The sequence below is a fragment of the Furipterus horrens genome, unplaced genomic scaffold (assembly GCF_987537825.1).
Source record: "Furipterus horrens unplaced genomic scaffold, mFurHor1.1.pri manual_scaffold_2, whole genome shotgun sequence".
NCBI classification, from domain to species: domain Eukaryota; kingdom Metazoa; phylum Chordata; class Mammalia; order Chiroptera; family Furipteridae; genus Furipterus; species Furipterus horrens.
The window spans coordinates 135,910,720-135,936,487 of record NW_028327172.1 but is presented as its reverse complement, the minus strand read 5'-3'; the positions used below and the strand labels follow the sequence as shown (position 1 = coordinate 135,936,487).

The following is a 25,768-nucleotide window of genomic DNA, read 5'->3' as shown; positions in this document are numbered from 1 at the left end:
ATGGGCCATAGTTTACCGACTTTTACTTAATTTTCTTACTGAAGTATTTAATTCCAAATTTAATATTAAGATACCCAGTCTATTATATATGAAGAAATCATGGCTATTCTTCTTACTTTTTTTCTGTTTCTGATTTAATAAAACAAGCTCATTGTTTAATAAAGCAAGAGCTTGTAATATAAAACACAACTTTCTTTCCTCACTGCTTTTCATTCTTGATTTCTGATTCATAAAGGAAACAACTTCAATTATTCCAGTTGCTTTAGTTGCTTCTCTTAGTAGTTAGTTCCATATTTCAAATGCTTATACAAATATTGTTCAACTTTTTAGTCTTTGTTATCTGTTGAAGTCTTACTAAAAAACAAGCATTTAGGTATTTTATATTTCCCCTGCCTCCTGTCATATAGCAATGCTCTTGAGCATTTTGTATTGCCTCTCCCCATTCTCCCAAAATAGCAATTTTTGGTTAAATCAACATTCTTTCTATACATAATTATGACTATGTAAATATTATACAAAACTGAGTGACAAAAATTTTTAAGGTTACATTTCTTTTTTGTAATTTTTGAGTGACTAATAGCCTCATTTTTTCATGTTTGGTTTTCTAACTATCATTAATTCATCCCCATATTTTGTTAGAAGACTATATAAACCCTTTCAATATAGACAAATACACAAGTCATTTCTCCATGGCATTTCTGTGCCTAGATGACATCTTTCCTGTCACCCCACCCACCCTCACCCCTGCTCCAGGTTAGGCCTGTTGCACAGCTGTTGTACTGGGACATCTTTGAGCTCTTCATTAAAATATTTTCTACTTTTCTTTGCTGCATCTGCCACAAGAATGAAGCCCATTCTCATCAATCAGATGGTAGACATCCCAGAAAATGTTGACATCACTCTGAAGGGATTTGCAGTTACTGTGAAGTGCCCAGAGGCACCCTGTGGAGAACTTCAATCACATCAATATAGAACTCAATTTCCTTGGAAAGAAAAAGAAGAGGCTTTGGGTTGACAAATGGTGGGGAAAGAGAAAGGAACTGGCCAGTTTGGTACTATGTGCAGTCATGTACAGAACATGATCAATGGCGTTACACTGGGCTTCTGTTACAAGATGAGGTCTGTGCATTCTCACCTCCCCATTAACATTGTTATTCCAGAGAATTATTCTTTTGTTAAACTCAGAAATTTCTTGGGTGAAAAATACATCCACAGGGTTCAGATGAAGTTAGGTGTTGCTTGTTCAGTATCTCAAACACAGAAAGATATATCAATTCTTGAAAAAAAAATGACAGTGAAGTTGTATCAAGTTCAGCTGCTTTGATTCAGCAAGCTACAACAGTGAAAAACAAGAATATCAGAAAATTTTTGGATGGCATTTATGTTTCTGAAAAAGGAACAGTTCAGCAAGCTGAAGAAATAAGATCTAAGTTGTCCAGCAATACAAGCAGTAAGGTGCCGAATGAGTCTTCACATTTATTTGCAATATTCCTCCCATTTATTTGTGTTATTTTAAAGATGCAATAAAAGCTCTGTATTGAACAAAATAAAATAAATAAAAGAAAGGAAACTTTTCTACTTCCCTACAGTGTTGAAAGACATTTTTTTTCACTATCTTGTTTTCATTGGTCATATCATGTAGTTGCTCTCTGAGAAAGACTATATTGGTGGTAAATTTGTGGAAATATTTTTCACATCAAAAGGACTTTATTTTTTTTTACACTTAAGAGATAATTTGTATAGTACATTCTAAGTTAGAGATAACATTTAACTGTAATTGTGAAGGCACATATTTTTCTGGCTTCTGGCTTTGAGGATTGCTATTAATATATCTAAAGCTGTTCTGATGTCCATTGTTTGGTACGTGACTTTTTTAAACTTATGGAGTTTTTAACATCTTTTTACACTTGGTATTTGGTATTTTTAAATTGCAAAGGGGTGTTTTCGTGTGCGTCCTCTTTTTTCCCACTTGGTGCTAGGGAATACTTGGTGGTGTTTTTATGCTGAAAATCTGTGTTTTTAGTTTTGAGAAATGTTTGTGTTTAGACATAAAAATATATGTGTTTATATAAAAATATAGATAGGTAATATGTGTGCCTAATATATGATATAGTTTACATATATAAAATACAGTTTATAAATAATATATATGTAATATATAACAATATATGATGTAGTTAATATAGATGTGCAATATATAATGTAGCTTATATATAAATATATGTAATTTAGTGTATATATAAATAATATATGAGTAATATATAACACTAATGGAATATATATATTTATGTTTAATGTTATTCTCACCTCTCTTTTCTCAGTTTTCTGTGCCTGGAACATCTATTAATCATTATATTCTGTTATTCTATCAGGGAATCTATTATCTATTAGATACTTTGCATTCTGGACTGATTTCTTATTGCCTTATCTTCTCTCTCCTGTTTTCCATAGTATTTTTTTATTATTCTTCTTTCTTGCAGAAATCTAAATGTTATTTATACTTTCTAATTCTTACATTTATTGTTAGTTTTCTGTTTCCATATTTTTAACATTTTATTTTCTCATGGATATATTTCTTTTTACCTCTCTGATGATGCTCTTCTTCCTCCAGTTTTTTTTTTTCTATTCCCTTTACCTACCCCACTCTGCTTCCTTTTAGTTCTGTTGTATTTATTTTGGCTTCTGTTTTTCATGCCAAAGGGTTTCTGCCCTTTTGTAGCTTTGTGCATAATTTGGAGTTTGTCAAAGCTGCTGTGTTTGTTTTTTTTTTTTTTTTTGTTTGTTTTGTTTTGTTTTGTTCATTTGTTTTTGTTTGTTTTCTCCATTTGGGTAGCACTTCCAAAATGTAGTTTTCTGAGATCTTTTCTTTTAAATGAGTCAGGTGTTCTCTGAGTAATTATCTAATTTGGGGGATATAACCTTGGCTATCAGGATTCTATAGCTGAGCACAAGGGAAGTAAGAAGCCTGACTTTCACTTAAAGCTATCCCTGCTTTCATTAGGAGAAGGTTACTTTCACCTTCAACCATTGCAACTATTCCTCTTCCAGAGATTCTTTGGTTGTAACTCTTTAGAGCCATTGACTCTGCCCTTGGTCTTGCCCAAACCCTACAACAAGAGGACCAAGAAAAATAATCTGGCTGTTCTGATGTCTAAATTAGAACTTTGAAAGGCATCTGTATCATCAAATAGTATAGGTTTTTGGTACCAAATTAATGGTTAGAAAAATCTGTGCCCCATCATTTACTATTTGTGTGACTTTAGAAATGCCATTAGCCTCTGGTATTTTAGTTTTTGTATAGATAAGATGAGAATAACTTCTCACCTCCTAAGGTTTTTATGGTTATTAAATGAGATAATATATCTTTTCTGTGGCCTTTTCTCTGTGCATATATATGGAGACAGAGCTCTGATGTCTGTTCCTTTTCTCATGAGAACATCAGTTCTTTTGAATTAGGGCTTCACTTTTATAACCCCACTTAATCTTTATTACTTTCTTAAAGACCTTATCTTCAAATACAGTAATATTGAGGGTTAGGGCTTCAATATATGAATTTTGGGAGGACACAATTCAGTTCATAACACAAGGTGAAGAGAGAACTCAGTTTAGCTTGGCCTTTCTGTTTGTCTTTTCAACTCTCTCTTTACATCTGCTCAGTAAAGACAAGCTTTAGGCAACAGTGGAAATTAAAAGCACTTGCCTTTAGAGTATCTTCCTTTCTACTTTAATTAATTCAGTATAATACTCATTTTGGGTGGACATGAAAACTAAAAGCAGGATATAAGGCACAGAATGCATAGAGTGGTTCTAAGAGGGCAAATTTGTATGGAACGTAGCCTTTGGTTGAGAAGCGTACCCTCACAATCTACTTATTTCATTACACATAATGAAATAAGCCTCCTGATTTGCCTTTAACTTTGGTTTTCCATAATATTCCATCTTAGAAGCATTTGTACAGATTCCCCAATCTCACAAGTTGTTGTGGATTCACCTGGCCAGAATCATCTGTGTATGTGAGTATTACCTATCCTTAACTCTATTTATAAGGATGGGCACTGAATTATGCAGTAACTTTCTGCAGTAGGTACAGTTTCATTCTTTTGCAAGTGGCAGTCTCATTTATATAGAGATTCTTAACTATAACTGCACATAAGTGCTGAGGAAAGCTTTTACAGCCTGTGTGTGTGCTTATGTCAGATATGTATACGACTGTTTCATATGGAAGAATGGTAAAACTCAGTATGCATTTTTACATTAGAATCAGGAATATTAACTACTCAATTTCACCATTTGGTAGAAATGTTTGAATGTTAATGAATAATTAATAGCTAAGGTTAAATAAATCCTTTGACACTAAGTATCACCTGTAATGGGAGAAATAAACATATTTAAATTAAAGACTTTTATGCATCATGTACATATTCTTATTTCCCTTGAATTATTCTAGCATCAGGCTTATCTAGGTTAAAGGTTGTTTTTTCCAATCTCCTTTTTAAAGTAACAGAGTCATGTAATTTGTTTTAGCACATAGCTGTTCACTTGTGGGAATGTGTAGCTATTTTAGGTTATTCAGTCTTATTTCCGTCAATATGTTGTGCCAGTCTTAGTCATCTAGATAGATAAGGATTTAAGATTTAATGTGCATAGAGCACATTTCCACATCACACACACACACACACAGAAAGCCTCAGTGGAATAGAGTTCATTATAACATTTTTCTTCAGTGGAAAATAGCAAAGAGAAACATAAATGTTCAAGTTGTCCTCAGCAAGAGAGAAACGTGTACGAAATAATCCTTTTTTCCTCATCTTCTTCTATACAACTTTTGTCTGTCCCTTCGTGATCCTAAAAATCTGACACTCAAGTGAAAACCAAAGATGAGTTTCTCATGTTGCGTCAGAGAGCGTATCACTTGTCACTATATGCTAGACTCATCTTGTACAGACAGTGACCAATGGCCAGGCTCATAAAAAGACAGGTAAATTGTGCTTCATTGGACTGATCAACAGAAACTCCTGGAATTTCTTCTTAATTTATCCAAAAAGATGTCTTTAAAAATAACATCTGGCTAATGTCACTTACTTAAAACAAGGAGAATGGGGGCTGTACTCAGATAAATCAGTGCATGTGATTCTAAGGGAAACTGAAGTTCTACTTAATTAATAAAGTTGTTTTAATGCTACATCCACACCATTTTATTTAATTGACTCTAATAGATTTTTTTGGTAACTTTTTAATCGAATGACAGAATTAACAGCTTGAAATATTAACATAAATACTAGGTTAATTGGATCACCAGCTGTTTTAATTGTTTGTTAATTTTTCCTAGGCATGAATTGAAACTGTATGATGTGATCTAGGATATAATCATTTATGTGTGAACTAAGAAATGAAGAGTACTGTAAAAAAAAGAAAAACTTTTTTTTTTTTTTGCAGTGGAAGAAACTTCAGATTATTTAATCAGCCCTTAAATTAACAAATGAGTAAATTGAAGCCTAGGAGAGTTAAGTGAGTTGCCCAGAGACACAGATGTAGTTAATTAGAAGACAGGGACCTACATTCAAAGTTCTGAAATGCCAGTTTAACATCTTAGAAAACATAATTTATTCTAATTATAGTCCCTTCTTTACGTGTATGAGGAAGCCTTGCTAAAATATTCTCACAGACTACTTTAGGATTACTATATAGGTGAGTCCCAATATAGTTCTTGACTAAACTGTGAAATAAAGAGAAGGCCTATGATGCTTAATTTCTAGGCAGTATAGCTCTTAAGACCAACTCAAGTAATCTCAACAGCAATAAAATGATTAGCTCAAGTAATTGCTACAATAATTCCTCTTATGATTTAAAATATGTAATCCCTTCATGACCTAATTACCATTTTAGTAGGAAGATCTTGAATATTTAAAACCATTTAGCTTCTAAAATTCATATTATGTTTGGTTGTAATTCTGTATTTACAGATTTTTCTAAATTGTTATAATTGATTGTCACAAAATTGCGATGAAGTAGAATGAAATCAGCAATTCCCCCTACTATAAATCTATGAATCCTAAATTCAAAATAGCTTAAATTTCCACCCCAAAGATCATAAGGCTTGCAAATGGCCATCCTGACACTCACTTCCAGATGTTCTGATTAGTTTTTGATAATTATGTTTTGTGAACATTAGATAAAAGTAGGAGATTAGGTAAAACTGATATTTAAGGAGGGTTAATCTTCACTATACTTAAAATTCCAGTCCATATTCTTCATGTATCCTGTATCACTGTTCATAATGATATAGGGTGTGAAGGTAGGTATTAATATCTTTACTTTTAATAAAAATAATTGAAGTTTAAGGGATTAAATGATTTTTCTATTATCAAAGGATATAAGTGGCAAAGTTCAGACTAGAAACTCCTGATGCTATTTCAATAATGATTTTATTTTTAATTATAAAGTAATTATAAAGGATTTTATTTGTATTCATTGCTTTATTTTTTAAAAAGCCAGAATTACAATAATACAAAGTAGGAAGTGAATGTCCCTTCCTCATGACACTTGGCCTTGCAGTTTTACCATAGAAATGACCACAGTTTATTCTCTGGTGTGTCTATTTGAATTGTAAATGAAGACTCTACTGCTCTTCCCTTCAGTTCAGCTTCCCTGAGATGACCACTTTTATCTTTTATGTCTTCTGCTTTTAGTTATTTTTCTACTGACTTTTATGACTCCTGATTGCAATATCTCCCTTTCTTGAAGAATAAACCTTTTAAAAAGTGTTTATTGATTTTCTATTTTTACCAGGTATGTCTTTTTCTACATTCTAATTTCTGTTGATCATATTTTAAAATAAAACTAATTTTGGCTAGTATTTTAACTGTATCTAATACATTTAGTATATTATAACTTTCTACTATGTAAAGTGAGGAATTATTGTCATGCCCTCTCTCCAAAGCATTTCTGCCTTCAATCCATATCCCAGCTTCTGTTTGATATATCATGATTTTCATATCATCAGGCTTTGCAGCATGTACATTTCATGCTGTCACTCTCATTAATCTTTTTGTGCCTTGCCTGTGACTATTGACCCCCAAAATTGAAAACTAACAGTTATCAGGACTTACATGTGTATTTGGGGCTACAAAAGTGACATAGTCTTATGCTATTAAAATATTACTACTGAATTGCAAGTTTACAGTTTCATCAGGCCTTTGAAGGTATTTCTCCAGTAGATATACCCCTGTATTTAGGACTGCATCTGGTGCTGTTGATGAGAAGTCTGATGCTAATGTGATCATTAACTTGTAAGCAAAAATCCATTCTCTTTGAAAGCTTTTAGTAATCTCTTTCCCTTTATATTTGATGCTCTGAAATTTCAACAAGGTCATTCTGAATGTGAGCTATCTACTTAGTCATTGACCTTTATGGTATGTTGAAGTTCTTTCTGGCTAAATAACTGTGTATACACCTACCAGTTTGTAAGGTGGGTGTAGAAAACAGACGGGGTTTGTTTAATGTGTTTAATAGAAGTATTGTAGTGTTTAGATAAAACCTGAAGACAGAGCTCCAAAACTTGGAATCATAGACTCTGCTTCCTACTTACATATTTTATTAATATTTTAATATGAAATTACATTGGTTGAAACTGTAGACATATGAAATTAAAATATAAAACTAATATTTTTAAATGGCTTTTTTATTAAAGGTAAGTAAATCTACATGCAGTCAATTATTTCAGCCATTTTCTGTTCATATAACCTTCTTTTTCTAGAGGGTATTATGTTTATGTAATATGAGATACTGCGTTAGTTTGGGTTAACCATTCTATTTTTTGTGTTCTGTAAACATTAAAAAAATATTATCTATTTAAATTTAGTATAATAGAAAAAGGGTTTAGGAAACTTTTTTTTACTAGTCTTACACAGATACTATATTTTTAAAACTATTTTGTTACTATGAGTGATTAGCTAATCCTGTGTGCTGAAAAATATTTATAAACAAAACACATTATGTTAGATCTTAGATCTTCAGTGTCACAGTAAAGTCACATTGGTAAATGGATAATAGCTAATTATTTCAAGTTGGTAAGGGAATCTTCTTACTACATAAAGTTCAAGGAATGGTCAACCCGTTCTTTGTGGATCTTCTTGTCTGGGATAGTCTAACAGACTAGGATACCTGCCCTAAGGAACCGTCAATGAATAGTATACCACACAGCTGTGAGCATGGTGTGGTGTGATTTACATGCTGAAGTCACAAGCCAAATGGATTGTGTGTCTTGTTACTCTTGAACAGTTGCTTCTAGTGGTTAATAACATGTTCTGAATTATCTATATAAGTTAATTATGTTCCGATGATAGATTTTTATTTTCAAGGCCAGTAGTTTAATCTATGAATAAATTTGAACTACATGAAAAAATATTTTAATAGATCACCTCTTTAGTATTTTGAATTATTGCTCAACATTTGCAGTGTGTTTAAAATATTAGTCTATTTGCTTAAAAATGGATAGAATCCTGACCTTTTCTTGTATGTATATATAAAAAGAGGAAAAAAGTTAGAAAATTTGTTAAACTAAAACTATGTCTTTATATACAATCTAAATAAAGGGTATATTTTATTTATATACATTACCTATGGTATATAGTATTTATCCATGCATGAAGAACATATAAACAGAGATAATATCTATATCTCTGTCTCTATATCTATCTATAAAGAGAAATAATATACTATATAAAGAGAATGTATTATGTAATTATTGAAAAACATGGGCCACAGTGTTAACAGTTAATACTTTTATAAAATTAAGGGTGATTTTTGTTATTTTAATTACAGCCTTTTTGTGCATTCTAAGTTCAAAGAACAACTTTTTGGAGTATCAGATGCCCCCTTTCACAGATCAGTCTGATGGTTTGCATAAACAGATTAAAACATGTGAAATTAATTTTCATAAAAATGTATTTTGGCTCAACAATTTTTAAAGAATGAAGAGCTTGCAAATGTTTTATAAAGTTTCATTGTATCTCCCAGACAACATTTGGGTACCTAATTATAATATGTTTTGAGTACTGTAGATGACTTGAATGAAGAATTGTACTAAATAAGAATGATTGAGCTCTGGTTTCAGGTATCTCATGGGGTTTTAGCCAGCTGCTGAGCAAAGCTTCAGTTTTATAAAGCTGTGAGTTCTGGTTCAAGCTCCTTCACTTGGTTCTTGGAAGACCCGAATTCCTTATTAAACAGGCCTCTCTATCGGGTTCTTGAAATGGTAGTTGGCTTTTCCCAGTGAGAGTGATACAAGAGAGAGGCAAAACCAGAGAATCTCCAATGTGGAAGCAACGGTGTCTTTTGTAGCCTTGTCTCATAAATGACATGCTAGCACATCTACCATATACAATTGCACATCTACCATATACAATTGCACATCTACCATATACAATTGGTCACACAGGCCACCTCTGACAAAATATGGGAGGTGGCCACACAAAGATATGAAAACCAGGAGATGGGGTTAGTTGGGAGCCATCTATCCAACACATGCTCTGAACATGGAATACTACTAAGACCAATGGCCATGTGTTATTCATCACTGTGTTCTCAATTTCCAGCAACAGTTATGGGTGTAACACAGTATCTACCTACTTCCTTCCTTCTTTCCTTTCTTCCTTCCTTAAACATGAACATATTTTACTATCCTAGAATTTTAGTGCTTGCTGATAGTCTCAGATAAAACCTTAAAGGATAAATTCTCAAATTAAAAAAGAACGTGGCAATTAAAATAGGAAAGTTGAAGTAAGTAGCATTGTCACATAGCCCTTCAGAGGCCTAACCAGAGTTTCTGGACTACAGTTCTAACATGTGTTTAACAGCAGCATCCTGAAATTTATAATTTTGCTATTACATTCATTTAATCCTAATAATTCATACATTGATACATGCAGTATGGAATCAGGGAAAATTACTGGAATAAAAATGGATTTTCTGAAGAACTTCTTACCATTACAATTCTTGTACCTAGTCCTCTTTATTTTAATCTTGGTTTATTATGATAGCCAACTAAGTAGACTGATATGACTCAGTCTCTGCTTTTTCCATCTCACTTTTCATATCACCACTAGGGTTTGCCTTCTAAAAGTTCATTTTAATTGGGTAAATAACATCTTCAATTTTCATCAGTGGATTCACTTAGCACTAAATAATGCTTAGAAATATGTAAATCTTTAAGTCAAAGATAGTCCCTGGTATTTATATAGAGAAAGAGAAGGGGTGGAAGAGGGGGAGAGAAAGAAACAGGAGAGGAGAAGGAAGAGGACATGTGTTTTTTAAAGAACTCTCCATGAAATACTCCAATAGGGTCAAAAGATAGATTTCAATAGATGATTCAGGAGGTCCATTGTTTTGACAGGAACCCTATAGAGCAGAATGCACTCCATTTGAGGAAGTATGAAAAACAGTTACAGGCAATGGGAAAATTACTTCTCTGTTAAGCTTATTTTAATAGTCATTTATAGTTAATAATGTTCCCAAGTCAAGTGTCTGCATTTTATAGCAGGTTCAGGAAAGCACCAAGAGTGCAAAATAGTTCACTGTTCTGTAAATCATAGTGAAATGAAAGTATTTTACACTATGAAAAAAAAAATATGTGTGTGTCTACCTAGAAGTGTGTGTGCATATGCATATACACACATATGCATATGTTATATGTGCATTTCTTTCTCTGAGTATGTACATATAGACTTATTTCCTTGGATAGCATTTCTGTGAGAAAGAACTTGTGGGAAAAAATCCAATAACAAATTACAACCCTACTAGGAGATGTTTTCTACCAGTTCTGAGTGTAGAGGGTTAACAGATGGAACAACACAGAGGCCTGTATAACCAGGATGCCATTATAGTAAATGAGGTAATACCATTTTGCTGAGACTGGGTAAAGGGTGGCTTAGAAAGGATGAACTCAAGCTGGAGTCAAATCTAGATTAATTAACTCCAGCTACTCTGAATTCTATTGTGAGAAAGTAATGGCTGAAGTCAGGACTCAAACTGTAGTGTATCACATTGGGACAACTGTGACATAATACATAACTAGCTATGATACAGTTTGGTCTAGCAGCAATATTTAAGTTAAATGGGATATAACATTAGTTATAATTGCTCAAAAGCTCTAATTAGAACATTCGATTTAGAAATAAGTTCCTAAACATTAAAATAGTTGTAGGATTTGCTTAAAATAGATAAGAAATGCTTGAGATTATCAGGCAGAGTGTGATCATTATTATATACTTTGTACAAAACCTTATGTTAATGATTGCTTTTTGGTTTCCTTCAAAATGTCTAAAGTATAAATGAATGGACTATCTCTTAGAGCTATTATGGAGCAGGAATGAAATAAACTCTTAGATTCTCAGAGTGTTAACACTTTATACACCTTAGATGAAATGAAAAATTACAAGGTTAAAAAACCTGCCTGTTGTATCATCCAATATACTTTCCATGCTGGGATTGGCTTTGTAGAGCTGTGAAAGCTATCATGAGACACTAAAATATAGATGTCATAGAGAAATTAATAATTAAAATTTTATCCAGTGGAAAAGACTGACTGCACATTGAATCATCAAAATTGTGAATTTTTTTTATGTTGAGTCTTAAGTGTGGGTTGGTCCTCTAATGTCTGTTTCCTCACTATTGGTGGTCAATAAAGTAGTGAATTCAGTGATGCGATTTAGCCTTTATTGTAGTAAGCTTTATTTATTGTATTAAATAATCCTAGAAAAAGCCACCTGAATATATTATATAGAAAAAGCTATAAAGGCATTAATTCAAGTTTGTCTGGGCCCCAGGTGATTCCTGGGAGACTTTTTATTTCTCCAAACCTCATTGACCATCCCCCAACTTCCATGTTACCATAGTAGAAATAGAATATTTCTACACACTCTTTAAATTCCTCCCTTTACTTTAGCTTTTCCTTAGCTTATTATGGGTGAAATTCAAGCTCTATCAAGTGAACACTTTCAACTTTTCTTCTTTCAAATTATACTAAATAAAAGAAGGCATCAAGCTGACAAACTTAGCCCCCAAACAAATTTTTAGTAATCAGAAAAGACTGATAATTCTGATTAAATCATAAAGGCTGATAATTAAATTTTCCTCATGTTCAGCCTTCTGTGTCCTCATAAATGATGGGAATAGTTGGGAAATAGTGATGCAAAGAACTAGTTTCATACTTCTATAAGTCGGATTAAATGTTTGGTAATCATATAACAAAATATGTAACAAAAGGATACAAAAGTCTTCTTCCCACCAGGATGCCCAGTCATAGTTCACAGTAGTGCTGGTGCAAGCACGCGTCAGGAATGTGACAGTGCCAGTGGGAGGCGGTTCTTCTAGTAGCGCTGTGGGCATTGGGCATCAGGTGACAATTGTGATTATGACTGGACACAACAGAAGCAAAACTCAAGAAAATGCCACAAGGTGTCCATGGGCAGCTAAGGTCTCAGTATAAAAACTCATTAAAGAAGTTTGAAAGAGAAGGGGATTAATCAACACACACACACACACACACACACACACACACAAACTGACTCAATAAATATTGGTTGACTTGAAGTTGTACTCACTCAAGACACAATGACGTTATCCCTTTCCATTTTGTAGAGCTTTATTTGTATATTCATAGGATAGAAAGATTTAACATTATTTGTTATCATTTAAATTTTATTTTCAAATGTTAAAAAATGTCCCATTTTTTAAAAATGTGACATAACACAAACATAAAGAAACATTTGTGTTATCAAAATAAGAAAGCATTGTTCATTGTCCTAAAGTTTGACACTTTGTGAAAGGCACCCAAGGCTGCTCAGAAGCTAAGCTCCTTCTTCTGGCTTCAGATGCTCTCTGCGAGTCACTAGACACCAAAGGCTGAATTCAGCTTAACAGAAAAGACAAAGTGGTGACTGAGGTTAGAGTTATCTCCTAAATTGGTGTAACTGAAACTCTCTCATATTCCCAGTGTGCCTGCTGTCTCCCTTAATAGACTAAACATATGTGTCTTTTCAATCACTTAGGAAAAGATGTTATGAAATAACTATAGTCATAAATGGGCCATAGATGGTTTTAACATAATATCATAATCCATTTATAATTTCTAATTGACTTTCAAATGCATCAAAGTTAGCTAAGATATTTATTTTTTAATGATATATTATTCAGTAAAGGTCAAAAAAGAAATCATAGCTATTTTCTGTTCATTGTTACAAAAATAACATTATGGTCATCTATTTGGTTTTCCAAGGAAGAATAATGTCTTTATTTCTCTAATTTAAATTTGCTGCCTGTGTTACATTTTTAGAAGCCAAATGAAAGAAAAACCCTATTTTTCAATGGAGTTTCAAGGCATTTTTACTTTAAATTTATATATATATTTTTCTATACAGTGCTATAATTTGTACTAGGCTGACAATCAGTTATTATGATCAGAGTCCCCTCTGGGTGTGGTGGGGGTCTTGGTGTGGATGCCTGCAAAATGTCACTGCTGTCATTAGGTTAGATACTGTCAAATGAAACCTACCAATGTAAATTTTTTGAAATATAGGAACACATTTGTTCTTTAGCCAACTAGATTGGTTGATTTAACTGAGTGCTTTGTGTGGGGTGTACCCTTTATCTTGTGGGTCTCTATAAACAAATTTTACTTACGACAATTGAGTTAGAATTTTATCTGGTAGTGATTTATGCTATCATAGTTGTAAAATTTATTTTACATTTATTTAAAAATCTTCTATAGTTAAATGTTTAAAGACATAAGTGCAATACTAACGTCTCTAAACTAAGGCAGTGTTCTTTACTCTCTTTGAGTTATGTACTCCTTGCATGCCTGATGAAAAGTCATGGATGCTCCCTTCAAGGTTGTGGGGACCAATCACTGAGCTCTCTTTCAGCGGTAGGAAGTCATTATCTTGGTGTTTTAATGTCTTTTGCATGTTTATTTTTTTCTGGTTGATAACAAGGAGTTCTCTGCTTTTGTTATTCATTTACTTACTGATGAGAGTTCAAGTCACCCCACAGAACAGGATCTGAAGAACACATTTCCGATATCACCACGTCTGTATGTCTCTGGATACATCCTTTCACTAAAGAGGAAATGTCACAGGTATTACCACAAGTCATAAAATATAGCCACATCTAATTTTTCACTCCTATTTTAGCAGAGGTACAAAAGAAGAGGAAGGAGGAGAAAGTGGAGGAGGAGCAGTGGGAGGAGGAAGAAAGAGGGGGAGGGGAGGAGGGAAGTAGGAGGAGGAGGGAATTTAAAACAATTTACTGGATTGGAGAGGGGTTTCTAGCTTTACAAAGACTCCTAGAATCCACCTCCCCCCTACCTGCTCATACACAAAAGCCTATCTTACACTTTACAAAAATGTGGAATTAATTTTCCCTGTCTCCATGAGTGTCTATTTTTTGAGATAGAAAGTATCAATGCTTCTCTTTCTGGTAGTTGGCATAATCCTGCTTGGGCTACATAATATGGATAAATTACAGAATCTTGTTTGCCCGAGAAGAATGTTTTGGAAGAAACTCTTGAGAAAATGCCCTTCTTATCAAAAGAAAGGAGGTATTAATCCAGTCTTTTCATTAACTACAAATTCCACTTAAATATTATATGTTTAATGTTATAAACAATCAAAAGGCCACAATTTCAACACTTGATATCCTCTCCGTATCTTTATTCCCCTTCCCCAAAGTGGTTTTAGTAGGACAAAAGTAATACATGCAGTTTCAACATCACTGATCATTTTACCAAGTCTCCACTTTCAAACATATTAGCTGTGCTTGTTTCAACAAAGACTTACTGAAAGGAATTCTGTCCTGAAATGATTATATTTCACAGTCATATGCCTCTTTCACTTATCTCTACCTTTTTTCTTTAACTAAAAATGTTTTCCAAGATTCACCAGCACACCCAATCTACTGATTCTCTTTATCCAAAATTATTAATCATGACGTTCTCACAAACTTTAAACATATCTTTAATTTTATTTCTTCATGTCACATTTTAATGTCACGATTTTTTCTGTCAACATCTAAATTAATCTAAACAATTTTCAAAACTACTCAAATTCCAGGTTGTCTCCATTATCTAGATACTCTCTCTCTCTCTCTCTCTCTCTCTGTCTCTCCCTCTGTATGTGTGTGTGTGTGTAAATTTCCTCAGTGCTTACTTTTGTTTTAAATGCAAGAAAACATTCCAATTACTTAAGTCACCTGGGCTTTCCTTTCACATGTAGTTAGGTAAGCTTCTCCCCAAATCCCAGATCATAGGTCTTACTTCCCCTCAGTTCCACAACTTGCTTACCTGAGTTCAAAACTACTTTTCTGCCAGTTTTCATAAAAATCCAAATGCATTTCATAAATTATTATTTTTGCAACCTAAATAATTTGAGGAGGCAACAAATGGACCATTTGCTGTCTTTCTGGCTTGCAGCTTTTACTTCTTTCTACAGATTTTTCTTTCTCTCTTCCCTCCTCTTTCTCCTGTTTCACCCTCCCTGACCTTTACCCTTTTCCAAAAGTCAGGGCCTGCTGCAAAAGCTACCCTCCTTCACACATTTTGGCTGCCTTGCAAATGAAGAATATTCCCATTAACCTTTCTATTCCTTTACATGCTTCTTTGGAGATTCAGAATCCGATATCATGATGGTGAAGTTAATAAATGTATAACCATTCCAATCATATAAGAGTGACTGCAAGTGGCATTCATGACAATATCATTGTAGTTCATATTTAGTTATTACTTGCAAAGTAACCAAGGTTACATACTCATCATTGTCTCTATCTGACCCTCAAGTGCTTTATAAACTAGCTAAGACCTAATCTTACAAGTGTCAGATCTTAATGATAATAACTAGATTTTAAGTTTTAATAAGGTATGAAAAGGTAAGAGTAAGTATTTGATTTGGGTCTCATTTTTTTTTTAAATCTCTATTTTGTACTAGTTACAGTTACTTGAATATATATATATATATATATATATATATATATATATATATACTGAATTTATCTGATGCTACCTAGTCATATAATGTCTTAGTGTCTTCAAGCAGAGCTCTCTTCATGTAAATAAATAATTGGGAAATACACATATACACAAACCTACATGCATATGTGTAAATTTTATTAAATAGTGTCTTAAAGTTGATTAATTTGTCATCCTGCTAAATAGACATCCCAGTTAGTGTCATTATTTCCAAGAAATAGAATCTCAAAGTTTTTAGCAAAAAGTTAATTCAAAGATAATGAATTATGGAAATCTAAACCCACCATAGTTGTTTATGGTTGGAACACAAATAAATCACTTTCTCACTTAAAAATATTATCCTATTAGAACCTTTCACTTTAATCTGTGATTCACTATACAATATATTAAAAATACAATTATTTACACTAGATCTGTGAAATATGTTTTAAAGATGTTAAATATATTTTTTAATCCAGCAAAATATTTTCAAGGGATTTCTGTTAATGATAAGTAATGACTAAAGGAAAGAATAATAGATTGTTTCATTGAAATGGAAATACATTTTTAACAAGACTTCATGAAGTAAATATTTTAGTTACATTCAGATTCAATTCGGTACCAAACTATGAACACAGAAAAATAGCTGAACTATTGTATTCTTAAGAAAAGTGAGAATCATATTGAGTCACTTAAACCTGCATATTTTTTTTATTTAAAAAGCTTTTGACTTACAGAAAAATTGAATAATAGTACAAACCTCATGTTAATTTTATTCTCTAATTCTCTATGATGTGGAGGCAATCTGAATAGTCACCTAAAAAAGTTTTTTTTGAGAGAAAAAAATGTGAAAGTGGCATTTCAAGACAAACTGCAGGGAAGACTCTATGCTATTGATAATACAGGTATATTAAGGGAAACGTGCAGAGCAAATCAGAGAAAATGGGGTAGATAGCAAGTTATATGAACTGGATGTCATGAGATCACAAACTAATGCAGGTTGATTTAACCTTGGTTCTAAGGTTTTCACATTTTTACTCAATTGATTTGTTTCTGTTTACAATTCACTTTTTAAAAATTAGTCATATGTATGCAGGGGCAGGCAAAAGTAGATTTATAGTTGTGAGTACATGAAAGTTTATTCATTTTGTATATTTATTTATTTAGTATTATTCATTATTATTATTAACTTACTTTGGCCCACCCCTGTACAAATTTAAACCAGCTAAAATAGGTGTAAAAATTTGACTGTTTTTAGATCCTAGTATGACACATATTAGGAATATTATATAAGTAAGAGAATTTGCTTTCTCTGAGTCTTGGAATACAAGTAGGAAAAATGGAATAGCTTTGCAAACATCATTTCAATGCAAAGCAGAGTATTTCATTAAGATAAATCTGAGATACTTAGGTATACAGCTCACATAACTCATGCTATATTTTATGTCACAGGATAGAGATATATTGGCCCAACTTCCTTCAAAATTAAGTGCAGTTTTGCAAGTAAGTCATAAAAGTCATGATAAAATTGATGTATGAATATTAGACATTTAAGTATATCAACTAGCTAGGTTTAACTGCTTTTATAGAGGTCAATGAAATTCCTGTCTAGGATTTACTTATATAAGAAAACAATAAAGCTACTACTTACAATGGAAAGGACAAAAGTAAACAATAAAGAATAAAATGGAATATTCTTGGGTTAAATATTTGATCTCCCAATGAAATGATTGTTAAATCTCTTAATTGGTCTTTCTTTACTTGGAAGCCCAATATCTAAAGAAGATAGTTACTTGCATGGTTAAAAAAATTGCAGTAGAAAATTCTGAGTTAGATGACCCAAATGTCAAAACACCTCAGGCTCATGTGAAACACTTTGAAAGTTTCATGAATTATAGTGAGATGTTAGCTGTTACTTCTCATAATATTTACCAAAGGACATACTGTGATTCATAGGTGAAATTAGCTTTCCTTGGCAGTGACTAAATATGTATAAAATTTTTGATATCACAAGTAATAAAAATTAGTCAGATTTCTTTTTTATCAAAGTGGCAAAGTGTTGCTGAGAAGGTGAAGAAATGATTAGACAGAATCTAATAAGTACAGCTAAGTATTGCAAACATTTAAAGTCTCATGAACAGTAAGAGTAAAGTCTGGGACTTGTGATAGAGATTTGCACATCCAAGATATTATCAGTATGGATGCAAATCAGTATTATTGTAAGATCATGATGATAAATGATATGTGATAGAATGGAATTGAGATAATTCATAACACTATGAAAATTATAATTTATTTTATAAACAATGTGAAGCTTTTTAAGCAGGTGAATTACTTGATAAAATTGTGACTCTGAAATTTTTTTCTAAAAATGAATTGCTAGTAGCATTCCCGGAATTGAAGTGGACAAAACCTATGAGACTTCTGCAGTTGGCCAAATGGCAGGTATAGAGATTAAGTGGTCTTCGTGGCAATGAAAATAGAAAGAAGGGACAGAATAAGAAAGATAATCTACAAATAGTATTGTTAGCACCTGGTGGTTAATAGACTATGTATAACCAAAGCTAGGTTATAATGCAGAACACACCTGATTCACTTCAATAGGTTTATGCTAAGTAATAGAGTTTAATTAATGGTAGGGAACTAAAATTCATGACTTCAATTTGCATGAGGAACCATTAGTAGAGTGCCTGAGAATTTGTAATTTTGTTTTTGTACCATTGATGATCAAATTATGAATTGGCATAAAATTTCACACCAATATGAAAAAAATGTGTGTATATGTATGCATACATATGTATGTGTATATGTACACATATTATATCAGAAATATATATCAGAAATATATACACATATTATATCATACACATATACCATACATATATATAATATAACATAATTACTTGCCTTTTCTGGGCATAGTTAATTACTTTTGAATTATTTAAAAATTCAACATGTTGGAATATGTTGTATATGTTCATAAGTGAATACTGTACATCTATTAAAGTAGTTATTTTCAAACTTCGTTGATGATTGTAAAATTTTTCATACTTAAAACTCAATGCAATTCTACGCAATTCTATGAAGAATCTTGGTACTCTAATTCGGTCGTAAGATCCCCTTAACTGAACTATTTACCAGCAGTGAGTGAGTTGAGAGAAAAGGCTTTCCTCTCTAATTTGTAGCAAAGGCATTTTAAAGATAATTTTCTCTGTATTTATTAAAGTAAATGTAAATATCAACACTTTCCTCATCCCTCTGTTCTCAAAGTACAATTCAAGCTACTTTGCAAACTTTTTCTTTCATGTATTTCCCCAGATTGCAGGAAAAAATAATCATTCCTGTGCTATTTATCAGTCATTATTTATTAAATGTAAAATCCTTTCACTGAGGAATTAAGTGGGGAAAGCTACTTTATACCACTAATAGATTAAAGGAGCCAGTACGAATTGGTATTATTCATTATCAAGTTTTTGTTGTTGTTGTGGTCTGGTCTTTTTCTGAACTTGGCCTTGCTCTTACTTTACTGAAATCGTATACCAACAACAGGGAGATGGCTGATATGGGAGAGGCTAAAAAGTTCAGTCTGTTGGGAGAGGGATTCATTTCAGCCCATCAGTGTTGTTATTCTGCTAAGTGGTGACATAATCCCAAATTCACATTCCCAAGAGATTGGCTCTCAGAATCTCTCCCATTTGCTGACTTTACTGCAAAAGAATGCCAGCTTCTGCCGTAATTGAGGAAAAAGGTTTTCAGACCAGATTATCATTTCTGAAATGGATCACATAACATATCTAAAAGTGTTCGTACAAACCCAACCTTCTGCCCAGAGATTGTCTTCTTTTCATATAAATAGATTTTTTTAAATCCTCTTTTGTAAGGGTAAGCTATATTGGGCTTATTTTTTAACTTTAATAATTCTGATTTCCTAAAAACATGTCACTTTAAGCAAATTATCATCCTGGATCAATATTTAATACCAATGGAAAAAACAGAAACACTAAATATTCTGCAATAAATAAAGAAAAGATTAAAGCTCTCTATATGCTCTGTTATGTTAGAAAGAATACATGAAATATTAAGTGAATAAATCAGACTGAAGTAGAATATATAAAGTATTGACCTGTCTGTGGGACACAAATGTTATATATGAGGTCTGTCTAGAAGGTATCCAGCCACATAATACAAAAAGTAGAGATTTTATTGAAGAAGGTACAAGATACAAGAAACATTGTACACAGGACAATGATGCCTTAGTCCCCTTCAAAGTAGGCACCTTGGAACCTCATACAGTTCTCCCAGCATCTCTTCTAATGTTCAAAACAGTCTGCAAAACACTTAATTGGAATCACCATTTACTGACCCATCATATTTTCCTGAATCTCATTAATGATCTGAAATCTCTTCTATTTCAAAGGTGATTTAATTTTGAGAAAAGCCAGAGTTGCAGGGCAACAAATCTGGGCTATAGCGGGGCTGAATTATGTTACTGGATTGATGTTTTGCTAAAAAACTGCTAGAGATATGATGCTTGAGTGGGCGCATTGTCCTGACGAAGCTGACAATCACCAGTTGCCCATAGCTGCAGCTCTTTTTGTCGTATCGCATCTCACAACGGATGACGAACATTGAGGCTGTACTTTTTATTAATTATTTGGCCTGGAGGGGCATACTTGTGATGGACAACACCTTCCCAATAAAAAAAAAAAAAACACAGTTAATATGGTCTTGATCTTGCTGCGACTTTGCCATGCCATCTTTGGGACTGGAGAACCAGGCAACTTCCATTGGGACATCTGACCCTTTGTTTCCAGATCATAGCTGTAGACCTACCATTCATCTCTGGTTATGGCCTTCCTGAGGAAATCTGGTTGATTGGTAGCAGCTTGAATCAAGTCATTCTCAACTGCATCGTAATGTTCCTTCTGCTCTGATAGCAGAAGCCATGGAACAAATTTTGCCACTACATGTTTCTTGCCAAGATTCTGAGTCAAAATCTCAGGCATGGTAGATTTTGAAATCCCCAGATTAGCTTCTAGTTCTCGCACTGTCAGTCCCAATTTTTTCTGATTTCAGCCCATACACATTCAATATTCCTCAGGTGTTCTGCTTGTTGCAGGCCTTCCAGAACATGAATCACTTTCAACAGATTCTATACCATCTTTGAAGCATTTCTGCCACGTTTTAATTTGCGCCGCACTTATTGCATCATTCCTGAAAGCTTCTGAATCATCCGAATACTTTCCACTGAGAAATGTTCAAGTTTAACGCAAAATGTGATTCAGATTCATTGTTCTACTAACTCAGCAGAATGCGATGGTCACCCAGAACACATGCTCACTCAATGGCATCTACCACTCCCACTAACTAGCACAGTGAAGTTGTCATTGTTCACGCATGCGCATTCCAGTCCACTCTCCTTGGCAGCCATGTTACATCGGTGTCACACAAACTGTTCTCATTATATTAACAATGGCTGGACTTTGTTAGGACAGACCTCATGCATGCATATACATACATGCAAATATTCACACATGTGAATCTACTTGCATATGTTATATAATATATACATATGTCACAAAATTGTCAGTGGGTACTTCTGAAGGAACTAGAGTAAATTGTAATTATATTCTATAACCTTCTGAAATATTTATTTCAACATGACATACTTTCATAATTTAAAAAACATGATGTAAATTTATTGTCTCTGTGTTGTCATTTGCAAAATAAAATTTCCTTAGTATACATTTTATAGCATGTTTTAATGCGTTATATATTTAACTTTATTCAGTTTTGATGCATATTTAATATATTTAGCTAAATATTGTATGCATTCAATGAGTACCCCCAAACCATGAGGAATGTTAGCCACAAACAGAAGCCAGTGCACTGAAGTCTAGACAGTGCTAGCAAAAGCTTGTGAAGCAGTACAATGGAGACTTAAGACCAGCCAAGGTCCAACAGTATCTGTCAGAAATTCGCGGTAGGTGAAAACCCAAAACACATTTGGTCAAGTTCCATGTTTTAAGATAAACTTTGCCCATATGTTTTTGATTCATTTACATGTAATTCATTGACCTGACATTCTGAAAGAGTTATTTGATGCATAAGGAGATTGTTGTGTCATAATTATATGTGATACATATAATATAATGCATGATAATTTAGAGCAGAACTTGTGTTTTTCCATGTCGCAGATTCTAAACACATGTTCCTTCCTGATGATTCATTGTGCTTGAACGGAGGTATTGGATGACTCAGTGAGTCAAGCTAAAGTTGAGATTTATATTACTGTATTGTTTGTACATTTTAAGAAGGATTTTTCTATGCCTCAGTTTCCAAAATTGTCAAATTAACATGATGATCTTATTAAAATTATTATGGTCATGTAGCAGCACCTATGAAATTTATTAAAATGCTTGCAAATGGTTCCTAAAATTTGATTTTTAATAATTTGATAGTGCTACTCAAATATGCATTTGGAAATAATATTGAAACCCTGATTCCCCACATTATGTCTCTCAATTTGAAGAGTGGGCTTGTTAGGAATTTTATGACCTGTGAACCTTCTCAAAAGATTTTGGATACTCAGTTATATTCCAGTTATTGTAATGGCTAAAAGATTAAATGAAATCTCACATTTTGTTCATATTTCTCACTGGCCCTTCAAGCCTCAGAAAATGAAGCCTGCTTTGGGGAAGTAAAATTGTATTATCTGTCTTGTGCATTTAAAAAATGAGGTGCAATTCAAATGATTGTTACTTTTATTCCTTGTATATAATTAAACCATGTTTTCTTTGTTTGTAAGTACAGATTTGAATTTTCTGTGGTTCCTGTGGTATAATTTTTGTCTTCAATTATCTTAATTAACCTGGAATTTATTTTACTGTGTGAAATAATGTGAAGCTACAATTGTATCATTTCAATTTGTACGGGCAAAGTATTTACTTCTATTTGTAAGTTTTAAAAAATTGTCATGTTAGTAAAAGTGGTAACTGTTGATTCCCTAAGCGTTTATGTTCTTCTTTCTAGATTTGAAATCTATTCCTAAATTTCTCACTTTCCAATTTTTAGTTGCATATTAAGAAGCAGTATCCCTGAGATGAATCCACTGGAAAGTTTCTGACATCATCAAATTAAGACAAAACAAAAAAGGACACCTAAAAGGTGAAAAGCTTCAAAGTGGACTGTAACGAAATCATAATATATCAAATAAACTTGATAAATATGAGTTATGAGTCAAATATTATCTAATTAATTGGTTTTAAAAGGAATTACTTATAGTAGTTAATGGCATAAAAGTCATATTTCCAAGAAATAAATTCAGGTTTAATATGGTATTGGAAATGGTATAAATATCAAGTTCTAATTATATCAGTGTTATAAGTTGTAAACTAAATCACTAATTGATAACTATTTGAAGGTTACATATTAAATTCATGGCAGAGGCTATCTGCTCACCCATTTACCTTCATTAACACATTGGAGGTGTGTGCAGCTGAGTTATGTATGTGTTGTATTCCTCAAAATGCATGCATTAGACGGGACTATGCAGTTTGAGAAAACAGAAATACAACTATAGCTTAGGCAAAACAGGCATTTATTGGAAAGGTACTGGTATAATACTCTAAGTTAAAGAGCTGTCTCTTGTCTCTGTTTCTCTCTTCTTCTTAACATCATTTTCTCAGATGAGTGGTGGTTCCAGAACTCCAAATTCATATCTTGACATATGCATGACCAGAAAGGGAAAGAGATGTCTCTCTCCTAACTCTAGTTTAAAATGTCTTGGAGGAAGAAATCCAATGAACAAAGCTTGGGTCAGAAATCTATCCCCAATCAGTGCAACAAGTAAGTTTGTTATTCCCACCCACCTTGTAATACTTATAGCTAATGCTTTATATATAACAAGAACAGTGGAAATTAATTAATATGGATTATTTCTATCATGATAGTTTCAGCAGCTGGATATCATTATTATTCTTAATTTACAAATAAAAAGATGGAACAGAGAAATTAAGTAACTCACTTAAGTCCACACAGCTAAGAGGTGATGGGCAAGGCTAATTGACCCATGGCCAGGCTTTAACCATGATGGTGGACTAGACACTAATAGAGATGATCAGGTAGGGTCACAATGACTCTTGGAAACCCTTCAATAGAAGTAGTCATAATTTTACCACAGCCACATCCACACCTTTCATTCTCCACAGCATACTAACTTGCACAGTGGAAATGATGATGGAAAGACTAACACCGTTGAACTTATTTTTGGTCTTCTCCTTTTCCTGCTGTTTTTTCCTGGATAGCCTGTTCATTTAGACTCTCCTAACTTAGATACACATGTGATAAGACTCTGTAGCATCTCTGCTTGCCCCCTCCATACTTGAGTGAATTGATGGATCCTATGTTTAATGAGAATTGGAGAACAAGAATTTGAGATGGTGCAGAGGAATATGGAATTTCTCCTGGGAATAAAAGGGTGATACACAGAAAGATGATGGCCTGGAAGACAATTTTCTCCATTTTGCCATTGTTTTATTTAGGCAATTCTACTATAGGTGAAGGGAAGTCCAGCATTTATTTGGTGCCTTCTATGTACTCATAAAATATGTATTAACTCTGTTCATCTTTATTACCACTCACGTGAGGGAGGTCATACTATCTTCTGTTTACGAATAAGTGTACCCAAGCTCAGACCAGTTAAATAGCTCACTCCAGGCCACATCACTGGAAAGGGATAGTGAAGAGAAAGGGAGATACACAGTGACATGAGTCCAAAGTCCATTTTTTCTTCTGTAACAAACTGATCCAGAAAAAGAACCACCCAAGTTTCCTGGAAAAGTATCTTTAATAGAATGTAAAAGGAGAGGAAAATTTTGCTAATTTAAATAGTGAAAAAAAAATTTTAACTGTATTCTTTAATGGCACTGAAAATATTTAACCTTTTTATCAATAGAAAACAAAACAAATTTCTTTTAGAGAGAAGTTTTGTGTCTTCCCTATTTTTGATGTTTGTTTAAAGCAAGGGGTCTCTGTCGTCTGTTCACTGCTGCATTTCAGCTTTTTCTGAAGCTAACTTGCCCAAAGAATTTGAATTTGTGTGTGTGTGTGTGTGTGTGTGTGTGTGTGTGTGTGTGTGTGTGAGAGAGAGAGAGAGAGAGAGAGAGAGAGAGAGAGAGAGAGAGGGAGAGAGGGAGAGAGGGGAGTGGAAGGGAGTGGAGGGGAGTGGAGGGGAGGAGAGAGATGGAGCTAGAACCGAGAAAAACAGAAGTTTTATCCCAATAATTTAGAGTAGTCTAAATCACCTGATGCATTGCAAAGGCAGAATTTTACTCTAAATAGAATGGCTTAATGTCTGTTCCCTGGCAATTTGGAAAGATTTGAACTACACTGATAGCCCATTATGTAATAACAGTGTTTTGTTAGATACTCATTTATTTTAATGCAAGTTTGCTTTATCCCGCCAGTTTGTTGACTGTTCCTTGCTGAGTAGGTCTGTAATCTAAACTTTAAAGGAGGATTAAGCTTCATGGTATTTACCTAACTAAGCATTGTCATTGTGTTATCCTCTTATATATTTGTTACCTGGAAAAAAAAGAAAAAGCTTCTTTTTATGGGCCTTGCTGTTACTTTTCAATGAAAGCTTTTGTAGTTTTTTAAAATTTTATTTTATTATCTGCAACTGTCACTTAAATAGAACTAAAAGTTAACTTGGACTACAATGCTTTTAATAATTTTTTGTTACTGTATGTACACAGAAGAAACACAACA

General features: G+C 33.1%; 1 pseudogene; it reads left to right on the top strand.

Annotated features, from left to right (window-relative positions):
* Positions 1-844: 844 nt before the first annotated feature.
* LOC150019556 (large ribosomal subunit protein uL6 pseudogene) lies at positions 845-1,527 on the top strand (annotated as a pseudogene).
* Positions 1,528-25,768: the final 24,241 nt, after the last annotated feature.